Genomic DNA, 14,253 nt, shown 5'->3' with positions numbered 1-14,253 from the left:
GAGATACTCGATGAAGATTTTTTCAAGGTCTCCACGATCAAAAGTGGCGAGACGGGATAGAGAGTTAGCTCGAGCATTCTCGAAGTGAGGGATGTGAGAAATTTCGAAGTAATCAAAATATGACTGTAGAAACTTAAGCCTTTGTAGATATATGGAGAGAATAGGGTCTTAGATTGCATATTCTTCTTGAGACTGTCCGATGACGAGTTGTGAATCAGTGAATACCTGTAGGTGCTTGACACCGAAATTCTGAGCAATCTTGAGTTCGACTATTAGGGTCTCATATTCTGCTTGGTTGTTTGAAGCCTTAAAGTCGAATCGAAGAGCATATTCAGTCACCATCCTGTCAATATTGATCAAGATCAGGTCCGCGCCGCATCTTTGAGCATTTGAAGCTCTATCAACGTATAAAATCCAGGTGGGCTCTTGAGTGCTCTCTAAGGAGTTGCCCTTGACTTGATCATTGTCCGTCTGGATACATTCGACAATGAAGTTGGTAAGAATCTAAAATTTCATTGACATTCTTGGGACAAAAGAAAGATCAAACTCGATAAGCTCGACCGCCCACTTTGCCATTCTCTTCGAGGTGTTTTGTCTGTGAAGTATAGATCTTAGGGGAAGGTCAGTGAGAACTTTTATTAAATGGGCCTGGAAGTGGGACTGTAACCACCGAATAGTAGTCATGATTGCAAAGATGACTTTCTCAATTCTGAAATATCTCAATTCGGCATCATGCAGCACCCAGCTTACATAATAGATGGATCTTTGTACTCTATCTTCTTCTCAGACCAACACCGAGTTGATGGTTTTAGAAGTGGTGGCTACATACATGAGTAATTCATCGCCGGTGCAGGATTTCGTCAAGAGTGGAGGAGAGCTGAGGTATCACTTCAACTCTTCAATAGACTTTTGACACTCTTCCATCCAGATAAAGTCTTTCATTTACCTAAGGGTCTTAAAGAAAGAGAGGCACAGCTCCGCAGACTTGGAAATAAATCGACTTAAGTATGCAATTCTCCCCACTAATCTCTGAATGTCCTTTCGAGAATTAGGAAGTTTCATATCGAGAACCGCTTTGATCTTCTTGAGATTGACCTCGATGCTTCTATTTATTACCATAAAATCGAGAAACTTTTCTGATGCTATAGATTTCAATACATTGTTGAAATTAAAAGAGATAATTGCATAAATATGGATAATTATCCTTGAGAGAATAAAGATTAGTATAGAATGAAAATGCTACTTTCTCCTGTTAATGCTCAATTGTTCTAACAAATAACAAATATTAGTTAGGCTCCCATCCCCTATAGCTGTACACTTGCAATTGGGAAAAAAAAAACTCACGTGTCTTACGTGTGATGGTGTGATATGATGGTGTAAACTTGAGAAACCTAAACAAACCCTACTTGGATTCGTGGATGGTGTCAAGCACGGGCCTCCACTGCCGGTGACCACCAACCCGTTGACCAGGGAAACCGGCAGCCTTCCCCTCCATCAACAACCCGTTCTCCTCCCCTCCCCTCTCCTCCTCTTCACCGGCTACCGCCGGGACTACCCGTCTCCCAGAACCACATCCCTGCTTCCCTTTCCTCCTCCCCCTCCTCCCACCTTTGATGGCGCCGATCACGACCGCCATCTGCCGGTCGGAGATCCTAGACCCGACCCGGTCCACCGGCAGCAGCAGCTACACCTCTCCGGGCCGCAGCTCCTCGTCGGCCCGCACACCGGACACCCGTCGCGTCCTCACCACCTCCTCGACGCGTGCCACCACGTGACCGGGAGCCTCCAGCATCAGATCCGCCGCGCCAGCGGGGATCTCAACGCGCCGGAGATTCCCCTCGGAGTCCACCACCTTGGCCGTGCACGATCTGGTGCTCCGCCGGATGCATGAAGCGCGTGGTTACCCATGGACATCGTCGAAGACGTACGATGCGGTAGCGGTCCCTCTACTCTCGATCTTTCTTCTCAAGGAAAAACCGAGTCTTTAGCTGTGGAGATGAGAGGTTGGGTTGGGAGTTTGGAGACGAGGGGAGAGCATTTACAGGGATCGAGAGGAAGGAGTGGAGAAATCCGGTGAGAATGACGCGTGGCGAGACGAGTAAAAAGTTCATCGTAGACCGCGGAAGGGAAGAGCTTTCGCTCGGCTGACGGCAAATCCGAGTGGACTTTGTCTTTTTCCGTGTCTTCTTGGGTGGAGAGACCGGCAGTCAGCCAAACTCTATTATTACGTGGAAGTTAAAATAGTGGACGCAGCCCATTCCGTCTGTCTCTCGCGTTGTTGGACTGGGGACCGTTGTTCGTAGATTCGAGGAAAGAGGCGCCGGGGCTTCTAAGCATACACGGGTAATGGACGTATATGATGCACATAGATGTTTGAAGGGAAAAAAAAAAAAAAGGTCACCAGAGGGAGGGCCCCATGCACCTACTGCTGGCTGGTACATGGAGGCCAGTGAGGGAGCTATATTTGCGGAGATTCGACGTACCTACGGAGAGACGAATGGTTTTGTGGGTGGGATCGCATGTTTTATTATAAGGCACTCAGACTATATTTTATGGACTAATCAAGAGGTTATCTTTAAATTTTTTCATGATATTTTATTTTTTAATTTTTTTTAGATATATTCGCATCAGATTTGAATGAATACTTTGTTTTAGCATTAAAAAAAAAATTGATTGTAATTTTGTTAGCCAATATTTTTTGGAGTAGATTTGATTAATAGAGTTTGTATGTGTGTATATATATATATATATATATTTTTTTTTTTCATTTAATATGTGTTAGATTGAATGTTGTTGCGGCCTTTTTCTTGGTCGGTAACGTCATAGTCATCGAAGCACTGGCAAGGTCGGCGAAGACGGTGCAAGCCCTTCTAGTCCAAGCTGAATACGGAGAAAATCGAACAGTTAGTCGAGAAGCAACCGACAAAGGTGCCAACAGGGGTAAGGCACCGATGCTCTCCAAAACTATGGTCTGGAGATGCCTTCCGGAGAGTCAACTATTACAATCGGGATGCACTTCAAAACCACCGATCAGACATTCCAGGACCGTCAACTTGTCGGGGAGATGGCGAAATTGGTGATGCTTGCTGCAGACCAGGAAGTCAGGAAAGCGCACCCAGTGTCGGAGATCCAGTTAGATGCCTACATGTCGTTGATCGGGATAAGTACTCGGATTTTTTTTTATTCGGCCATTTTCTTTCTTAGCCGAATAGATGACTTAGCCGTTCTTTTGTATTGCAGATGATCCACGACATTACAATATTGTCGGAAGGATTGATCAAGTCGGCTCAGATCAACCACGACTTGGAGGACTAGGCCAAGACTGCTTGTGCGCGGGACGATGTCTCCAACGAGCTCCTCCAAGCTGCCGAGGAATGAGAAAGAAAGAGTAGAGAGAAGATCTCTTTGTTAGAGGCTGAGTTGGCAAATCTAGTAGTCCAACAGCGGTGCGACAAGGAGGAGTTTGAGAAGCTGAAGGCCAATTATCAAAAAAGATGGAGTCAACCAAGAGCGCCCGCATCGAGGAGAAGAAGAGGGTACTGAAGGCAGAGAAGGCTGTCGAGGAGGTCGAGAACACCGCCAAGAAAGTCGAGAAGATCATCGAACAAGCCGAGAAGACCGCCACCGAACTTCAAGAGAAATTGACGGCGGCAGAAACTTAGGCCCAGGAAGCTACTTCTCGGGCACTGACCGAGTTTCGATAGTCGAAGGAGTACGAGGATGAGCCTGCCGACATCGATGTGGATGCATTCCAACTTGAGTTCATAAAGTATAAGAAGCAAGTTCACCACCTCATGCCCAAGCTGGACCTGAGCTCTATTCAGTCCGATAAGGAGTTGAATGAGTCGGGTGATCATGAGGATGCAGAGGCCGAAGCGGACCGTCCCCAATCGAGCTCCCGAACATCTCTTGTCCTCTCTTTTTTTTATTTTGTATTTGTAATAAATCTTTTTGGAAATGAAATGAAATCTTTGTTTATGAATTGTCCGACCTTTTTTATGTGTGCACTTCTTTACTTTCTTGACAAATTTTCAAAATTAACTAAGTAATGAAATCGATAATAAAGTAAAATAGTCTGTAGGAGGTAGCTAACCGAGTAGGTTGTAGTCGAATTAATTAAATCTGAGAAAATTTTTCAAGTCACATAATCGACTCTCGCAGGTGAATTCTGCCAGAGCGAGGTCGTAATCGTAAATCATCTATCATAGGTTATCCCATTAAGTAGGAGCTTATAGGCGGTTTTTAGGATCGATAGATCTTTGGCTGGTCGGTATAAAGCCGACTTAGCACAACTTATTTTTACTGGATCGTATGACGAACCGCAACTTTTATGCTTGTAGTCCTTGGGCCGTTGCGAGTATGGTGGCAGTTGTCAGATCATACGGCTTCAGTAATCAGATTTTAGCTGATTAATGCAATGATTTCGTCTGAGTCTTGTGTTCAATCTGATGCTGCAGTTTTTGACGAGCACGCTTATGATTGAGAGACCCACTTGTTGTTAAGAATGGGCCACTCCTAGCTTCGTTAGTAGGGTATGAGCCGACTAGTGCTTCATCGGATACGAGCCGATGAGGGAGTGTTTGTATTGTAGTTTGCCGAGAATTTGAGTTGTAAGGCACATAACTTGTAAGAAGAAAGATCTTTTCTTTATTTGAAGAAGGTATTCTTATTGATAATACATTCGTAGGTTCTTGACGTTCCAAATTCGAGAGATTTGATACCATCCAAGTTCTCAATTTTGTATGTCCCTGGTCGTAGGACTGTCGAGACTTTTGTAGGAATCTTTTCAATTCGGAGACAATTTTTCTTGCTCAGTGGGCTTGAAAATTTTTGATCTCCTTAGGACTAAGTCTCCTATTCAGAAGATCTTTGGCTGACTCGGGAGTTGTAATATCATGCCACCCTTTGTTAGTAGGAGATTATTCTTAGTCGAGCTTTTTCTCGAGTTTCTTTGAGTAAATTCAAGTCTGCTCGTCTCTTGTCTGAGTCGGTAGATTCGTAGTATTCCACTCGAGTTGAAGGTAAGCCAATTTCAACCGGAATCATGGCTTCGATTCTAAATGCCAACTTGAATGGAGTTTCTTCGATTAGAATATGAAGAGTTGTTCGGTAGAACCATAGGACACTGTCAAGCTCGTCAGCCTAGTTTCCTTTAGCTTGATCGATTATGATCTTTAGACCTTGAAGAATCATCCTGTTGGTTAGTTCAGCTTCTCCATTGGATTGGGGATGCCCGACCAAAGTGAGCTTGTGGATAATATGATACTTTGTATATAATTCTTTGAATCTAACATTGTTGAATTATCAATCGTTATTGGTGATGATTGCCTGAGATTGACCGAATCAACAGATGACGGACTTTCACAAGAAGCTGGTAGTCTTTTGTTTCATTATCTGTGCCAATGGTTCGACTTCGATCCATTTAGTAAAGTTGTCGATGGCCACTATAAGAATTTTTCTTTATTCACTGGCAGGCGGGAATGGACCGAGTAGGTCCACACCCATTGATCAAATGGCCAGGGTGCCGAGATGGCTAGATAGGAGCCTCTGAATATTGATGAACCTTTGACATTGGTCACACTTCTGCACCAAATCATACGCATCTTTCTGCATAACTGGTGTGGTTGGCGGTAATATCCCTGTTGGAGATCTTGTAGGACAGTGACTTATCCCTCAAGTAGTTGCCACAAATATCTTCGTGCACCTCCCAGAGGATGTAATCAGCCTCAAAATATCAGAGATACTTGAGCAGGGGTAGAGTCGCTGACCTTTTGTAAAGTTGATTATCAATGATTAGGTACTAAGTCGCCAATCTTTTTACTTGGCACGCCTCAGCAGGATCAGTCGGCAAGTCTTTGTCCGTCAAAAATTCGATGAACGGATCAATCCAACTCGACTCTTGTCCGACTTCAATCTAACGGATTTCTTCCTGTGAGTCAATGCTCGAGCTTTCGAGATGCTCGATGAAGATTTTTTCAAGATCTCTGCAACCAAAAGTGGCGAGACGGGATAGAGAGTTAGCTCGGGTATTCTCGGTGCAAGGGATGTGAGAAATTTCGAAGTAATCAAAATATGACTGTAGAGACTTAAGTCTTTATAGATATCCGGAGAGAATAGGGTCTCAGGTCACATATTCTCCACGAAACTATCCAACAACAAGTTGCGAATCAGTGAATACCCGTAGGTACTTGATATCGAGATTCTGAGCAATCTTGAGTTCGACTATTAGGGCCTCATACTCTGCTTGATTGTTTGAAGCCTTAAAGTCAAATCGAAGAGCAAATTCGATCACCATCTTGTCAATATTGATCAAGATCAAGCCCGCGCCGTATCTTTGAGCATTTGAAGCTCCATCAATGTGCAAAATCTAGGTGGGCTCTTGAGTGTTCTCTAAGGAGTTGCTCTTGACTTGATCATTGTCCGTCGGGATACACTCGACAATGAAGTTGGCAAGAATCTGATATTTTATTGACGTTCTTGGGATAAAAGAAAAGTCAAACTCGATGAGCTCGATCGTCCACTTTATCATTCTCTCCGAGATATTTTATCTGTGAAGAATAGACCTTAGGGGGAAGTCAGTGTGAATTTTATTGAATGAGCCTGAAAGTAGGGCCGTAACCGTCGAATAGTAGTCACGATTGCAAAGATGACTTTCTCAATTCTAAAATATCTCAATTCGGCATCACGCAGCACCCAGTTTACATAATAGGCGGGTCTTTATAGTGTATCTTCTTTTCGGACCAGCTCTGAGCTGATGGCTTTAGAAGTGGTGGCTACATGCATGAGTAATTCATCGCTGGTGCAGGGCTTCGTCAAGAGTGGAGGAGAGCTGAGGTATCATTTCAACTTGTTGAAGGATTTTTGATACTCTTCCATCCAGGTGAAGTCTTTCATTTGCCTAAGGGTCTTAAAGAAAGGGAGGCACCACTCCGCAGACTTGAAGATAAATCGACTTAAGGACAAATTCGCCCCGCCAACCTCTGAATGTCCTTTGAGAATTAGGAGGTTTCATATTGAGAACCGCCTTGATCTTCTCGAGATTGACCTCGATGCTTCTATTTATTACCATAAAATCAAGAAACTTTTTGGATGTGACACCAAAGACATACTTAGTCGGGTTTAGCTTCATCTAGTACTTCCTCAGGGTGTCGAAAGTCTTGACTAGATCGCTAATGTGGAGGGCAGCTTCAGTGCTTTTCACGAGCATGTCATCGATGTAAATCTCCATATTGCACCCGATTTGGCCTTTGAAGACTTTATTGATTAGTCTCTGATATGTTGCTCCAATATTTTTGAGGCCAAAGGACATGACTTTGAAGCAGTATAGATCCTTCTCAGTGATAAATGTCATTTTCTTCTCATCTTTGAACGTCATCCGGATTTGATTGAAGTCGGAAAAGGCATCCATAAAGCGAGTAGCTGATGGCCGACCGTCGTGTCAATTAGCCGATCTATTCAGGGGAGAGAAAAGCTACTTTTGGGATAGACTTTGTTTAAGTCGGTGTAGTCGATGCAGATACGTCATTTACTATTTACTTTTTTGACCATAACCACATTGGCGAGCCAATCTGGGTAGATTGTCTCACGAATGAAGTCGGCTATCAATAGCTTGTCAACCTCTTCATTTATGGCCTTTTATCACTTTGGGGCAAAGCTTCTCTTTTTTATCTCACTGGCTTGTGGTTGGATCAACATTTAGTCGGTGGATAATAACTTCTGAATGAATGCCCAGATATCAGCGGCAGACCAAGTAAAACATCAGTATTTCTTCTTAGAAAGCCGATCGACTCCTTTTGCAATTTCTTGCTCAGTGAGAATTCGATTTGAATGATTTTATTTAGGTCTCCACCGAATAAGAAACTAAGATGAGCTAATTTGCGGGTTCTCCTTGGCATTTAATTTCTCTCTGATCCAGCCTGTCGTCGATGAAAAGAGTTTCAGCTAGTCTTTTTTCATTGATAGTGGTTAAGAAGCATTGTCGGGCCAACTGTTGATCTCTTCACATCACACCGGACCTGTTTCTTATTGAAAAGCATACAAGCATACGAGCAGGTCATAACTTGAGATGACTGCTCAGAATGTATTCCATCAGAGCCGCCCTAGAATGATGTTAAAGGCGGATGAAATCCGAACTACGAGAAAGTTGAGGTGAATGGTTGATTGTTAGGCGATTGTCCGACCATGACGAGGAGTTTGATCTTGCCTCCACTTTGATCAAGTCATCTGTAAATCCGACTAGAGGAACATTAATGGATTTGACAAGTTTAGCAGAAAGCCATCGCATCTGGGAGAAACAATCATAAAAAATCACATCAGCAAAATTTCTATTATCGACAAGATATCTTTTTACATCATAATTGACATTTGTCATCGATATGACTACAGCATCATTGTGAGGAGTTTGGACTCCTCACAGATCTACTTTAATAAAAATGATGTCGTTGTTAGCACGTTGGCACTTGGAAGTATTTTTGCAGTCATCTGCCCCCCTGGAGTCATAGTCCCACCGAGATCATATTGATCACACCTATCGTTGGTTGGACATAAGTCTTTTCTTCAGCTTCCAGATGAGGTAAATCAGAAGGCAATTGTGCAGGGCGCTCCTGCATGTACTTCCTAAGATATCCCCATCTTATCAGATTCTCGATCTCGTTTTTCAGCTGGTGGCATTCCTCTGTGTCATGTTCATGGTCGCGATGGAAGCAGCAGTAGTGCTTTCGATCATGAGATTTTATCCTTATTGGTGGGTGTCGATAAAGAAAGCTTTCTCCTTCTATCTTCATTAGAATCTACGATCGAGAAGCAGTCAGAAGGGTATAGGGTTATACCTGCCCATGAAGTTTTTGGGCTTCTGACTTAGTTGGAAGGTGGAGCCTCATTCTCGATATGGATCCGACTGGGCTCTCCAGAGCCTCCTCCCTTCTTTACCTTCTTCTTTTGGCCCTTTTCCTCTAACTGGCATCGGTCAGTCACGACTTCTCAGTGCAGATGTACTTTTGTGCACACTCGAGGAGTTCGGCATAGGATCGAGGGAGCATTTTGTCCAAAGAGTAGGTGAACTTAGAGTTTTAGAGTTCCTACTTCATCGTGCAATGGCCGTCACCTGATCGAGGTCCTTGACCTCTAGGGTGGTGGTATTGAAACGTGCCACAAACTCTCACAAAGATTTTCATCCTGTTGGCGGATAGAGAAAAGACTATCAGTAGTTCTAGGCACTCTTCGGTTTATACCAAAGTATGCCACGAATAGCTGGTCAAATTGTTCGAAAGAATTGATGCTTCTCGACTGTAGCCCCGAGTATCATGCCATACAATTTTTCAGAGCGTAACTGAGAAAGCAATCAGAGGAGGGCATCAGATGCCCCTTGTAGAAGCATGAGCACTTTATACCTCTCAAGATGATCGAGTGGATCTAAGGAGCCATCATATAGCTCGATTTGCGATATTTTGAACCATTAGGAACTAGCTCATCGAGGATCCATCTTAAAAAAGATGGATTTGTGCTGATGCTGAATTCATCGATGGGATCACGGTGGTTGGTTTGGAGCCATTCAGATGGCGATCTATCTCTTTTAGTTTTCGATCTACTCATCCAGTCGTTGTTGTGATATATCAGGATGCTGCGAGTAGTTTAGAGAAGAACCTTCCTCAAAAGAAGAAGATTTCAAAGGGGATCGCGACCTCTTCTCTTGTAGTGAGTTTGTCGAGGAGAATGTGGGAACCAATGATCACCGGAATCGGCACATGGAGCACGTCGAGACTTCAAATGTGGTGGCTATTGCGTAAGCGGAGAACTCGCTCAATGGAAATGCTGAGTAGAGTAGCGAGTTAGAGATCGCGGTCGATAATTACGTTTGGAAAGCACATCATACACTGCGACCTCTCTCAGCTGCTGTTGTTGTTGTTATTATTGGAGACTTTGAACAGCCTTCGTCAGACTTTTACATGCTGCATAAGGGCAGCAAATCCAGGATCTGCCGTCACCGGCAGTCATGAAGCACTTGGCTCTCTATGGGTTGTCGGAGGTGCATCATGCCATGATGAGTGTCGAACTGAACTAGCAAAGACATTCTGCATCCTTGTCTTGACCATGGAGGTCCGAGAGAGAGAGAGAGAGAGAGAATTGTTGCGGCCTTACTCCGATGGGTAGTCGATAGTCGTCAGAAGTCGATTAGTTGCGCATTGAAATTGGCGGTTGGATTGCCGATGAATGAGGTATCATCGTCTGAGAAGGTGCACACAATTAAGGTCAAGACGAAAGGTGATGATAGAGTTTAGAGTAAGATGGTGCTGAGCTCTACTTGATGTCAAGAAAGAAAGATCTGCAAAACAAGTTTCGCTAGAGGTGACTCCGACGAAGACCCTTTGATGCTCAAGTCAGTGAATAGCTTAAGAGGAAAGAGTGATAGAGTCTATGAATTTTGAGATTCTGCGTCTATGCATACTTGGAGAGGTCCTCGCTTATCTCTATTTATAGAGGAAGCAAAATAAATGATGAGAGGACAGACGATCATGTCGATCATGTCCAATCGTACGGTATCGCATGGAGCCATGTGGACGTCTTTAAATACCGACGATGAGTGTGCCTTCTATTCGGCGCACTCACTACAGCAGACGCTACCGGACATGGAGCATAATTAATGACCCTGGGCACATTTAATGAGATCGTAGTATCCCATCATAGCGCGCAACTAACCGATCAGGGCATGGTACCTGAGTGACATGATTTGATGTGGTCTGTCAAAGTCATATGATGGCCACGTTCGGTGCTCAGTTAGTCGACAGAGGTCTATTTTGTCCGACTCGACAAGATGGAATTACTAAGATGCCTTATCCTCAATTGGCGTAGTCGGCTGTTAATCGACCATTAGGTCGGTTATAGTCGAGCAGCCGTGGGAGGCATATTTACTTTAGTCAGGATGGTACCGGCTAGGGCAACCAATCTTTAACCGACTGGATATCAGCGACGACGCCGATGTCTATCCAGTTGGAGAAACTTTATATATCTGAGTCGGATTGATTGTCGGTTAGTCAGTGTAGTTTTCTTAATTAGTCCAGAGACGAGAAGCAAGGATAGTTGGCTATGTGACGGGAACCTACCCCAACAAATGTGAAATAGATAATTCGTACAAATAAACAAGAGCAAATTAAGGTACTGGCTTAGAGACATGCATTTTTTATTTTTTAAAGATAAATTTTAATGATCACTTTTAGTGATGGCCATAAAAATTTAGTTACTATATAGTATTTATAGAGGTAACAGAGATGACCACCATAGAAACAATCTTTTAGTGACGGCCAAAAATATTGGTCACTAAAGAAAGATATTTAGTGGCTGCTACAATCAACTGTCATATAAAGTTTCATATTTAGTGGCGGTTAATCTTAAGTAGACATTAACTATTATAGTTTTATGACGGTCACTTGTAGTCTGTAATACAAAAGTTGTAGTTTTAGTGACAATCATAATATGTTGACATGAAATGTATTACTTTATGGTGATTGCAAAAAAAATTATTATTAAATACAGATATATACCAACGATCATATTTAGTTTTTATAAAATTTTAAATATTTAGAAGTGGCCGCTATGTAATCACTACCAATGATCTTCTTTAATAGCTGTCATTGTCAATTGTCATAAAAGATGATGTTTTTAGTGGCAAGTATAGAGTGGTGTATAATAAATGATAGATTAATAGTGGTGGTCAAAAAATGACGGCTATTGAATAGTTTTTTTTTTTTTTTTTATTGTATCATGCATGTCATCTTTTATCTTTTATTTTTAGATATATTATATTAATTTTTTATCCAATTTATTTTTTTGAATTAAAAAAATTATTAAGCGAGGGAAAAAATCATTTAGAGCTCTAGATTAAAAAATTAGAAGTCATGGAGTTGTAGCTAGTATATTTGGATATTATGCACTTTATAAGTTGTTTTAAACCTGGAGCGAAATATTTAAAATTTGAAATTAACAATCGATGTATAGATATTTTTATGTTATTTATTTTTGTCAGACTGAAATATTATTGGGTGAGAATAAAATTCTTATTGACTTTGCTTGAGGTAGATTTAAAAGCTTTTATATGCGGAAGTAAATTATTATTATTTTAGGTACACTATTTATAATTTTATGATATTGCCACTTAAAGATATTTTTAATGATGATTACTTCATCACAGAAAATATTATTTTTAATGATCACATGAGATTATCGTTGAAAATACATTAGTGATGGTCTTCATTAATTATCACAACATATAGCTCATTAAGTGATCTGAAGAGATTGAGACTAAAAAATTATTCATAACAGCCATCGGAGATTGTTGTAAAAATATAATCCTTTAGTAACTGATATATGATCATCATCAAAATATCATTTTTTTTAATGATCATTATTTGGCCACCATTAAAAATATAACTTTTCATGATGGTTACTTGTGAAAGCCACAAAAAGCAACTTTGTGACTTCATCATTGTTGACCCGAAAATATTTTTTATAGGAATCACTAAAGATTTTTTTTTAGTGGCAGCCACAATTTAGGCCACTAATTATTTTAGTAGTAGGATTTTTACTGACCAGCTACTATTAAAAGTCAATTTTCTATTGGAAGATGGCATTTTAGGAGTTGAGGGATGAAAGTGATGCTACATATTATTAAAATAATCAAAGGTAAAATATGGAAGACCTTGAAGCAAGAAGCTTAAGGAGTAGCTTAATTACTTGTGAGATTTCTGTACTAGATATAGTAGATTAGCATCTACTTTAGATGCATGCATGAGGCATATTACATCTTTATTTTTGGTTAGTGCGTTTCTTTTGTTTATTTCACCTTAAGAACAAGAGCAAGCAGAGTGCATTCATCTAAAGATAGAAATTTTCATTACAGATGCATATAATGAAGATGAAGGAACAGACGGAAGCCAAAAAAAGAGGGAACCATTGCCTGACATACATGGCAGCATGCATGCGTCATCACAAGGAGAGGAACCAACCAACAATAAACCACACGATATGGTTTACATTTTGGTCCTATTTGGCTTCTTGGCTGAGGCAAGCACACGATCTTTCCCAGGTCAATAGAAGTTCTCGAGTACTAAAGAAGACTATGCCTGAATAATTAAATCCTCACGGCCCACACGGTTGGAGGTAATTGGAAGAGGCCTCAAATCCTCTAATTTTCAAAAGTTATATAATGACGAATGCTTTCGGAAAAGGCTATCATAGCTGCCTTAGCCCTGAAGAAGTTTCGTAACACCTTATACGTCAAGGGAAAGAAATTGTCTATTGAAAGGCATGAGCCACCTATTTGACTTTTTAGGTGTCTTCTAATTCTTTCACAAACATTTGGCTTCCTAGGATCTTTTTCATGATATGTGTTTTATTGGCCATGGTGTACTTCAAACATTTCTCTGGTTATCTAGTTCTAAATTCTTGTAATGTTTTACTACTAACGAGGCTACCGGGCATACAGTTTTATAATTTCAAACAACATTATTATAAAGTAAAGTTATGCTGAACTTAGTTAAATATTAGCAAGTTAAAAAGTTTAAAAGTAAGAGGCCTTCGGTTTGAAGTTTCAGTGAAGCAAAGATCAAAATGTATGATCAAGAATAAGAATCTAAAAATGTATATCCAAAATATAAATGTGCACAAAATTAATAAATCCTAGAAAAATTAGATTTCATTCCGGTGATTAGCCATCTCTCCTTGATACATGCTTGGAAGAGAGATTTTATATTAAAACACACGTGCACGCGCGCACACACTTACAAAAAGGAAAGGGGGAATCCACGTAGCAACCTTCTTCGGACGTGATCATAAGAGCTCCCTTCTATCGAGAATATTCGATTATCCGAATGGCTTTCGCTAGAGTTGAAAGTAGCTCCAATGGATGTAACTAAGCACAGCATGGGAGTAAGAAATCAATTTTTAGGACACATGTAAAATAATGATGGAACCATGATCATTGTTTTCTTTATTTTTTCTAGTACCTCTAATTATATCTTGTCTTTGGTACTTCTGATCACATTGAGAATTCCATTCTCCGAGCTCTCTTCCCCTCTCACTTTAGTAATATCTTTTATTTAAAGAAGTCCATATATATATATATATACTCATCCACTAGAATATGTTTGATTGTTTTGAGAGAGAGAAGTGCCCAAATTTTTTTTTTTTGGCATTTGGGAAGATCGTCTTTACACTATTTTCAACTGAAAAATAAATTTTTTTTTAACATTTTAATTTTTC

At 41.0% G+C, this 14,253-nt stretch overlaps 1 pseudogene; it reads right to left on the bottom strand.

The window, feature by feature from the left end:
* Positions 1 to 1,220: 1,220 nt before the first annotated feature.
* Positions 1,221 to 2,074, bottom strand: LOC105045052 (uncharacterized; annotated as a pseudogene).
* Positions 2,075 to 14,253: the final 12,179 nt, after the last annotated feature.

Source organism: Elaeis guineensis, chromosome 5, assembly GCF_000442705.2.
Source record: "Elaeis guineensis isolate ETL-2024a chromosome 5, EG11, whole genome shotgun sequence".
Classification (NCBI taxonomy): Eukaryota; Viridiplantae; Streptophyta; class Magnoliopsida; order Arecales; family Arecaceae; genus Elaeis; species Elaeis guineensis.
The sequence above is the reverse complement of the archived record's forward strand: the minus strand, read 5'-3'. Positions and strand labels throughout refer to the sequence as shown.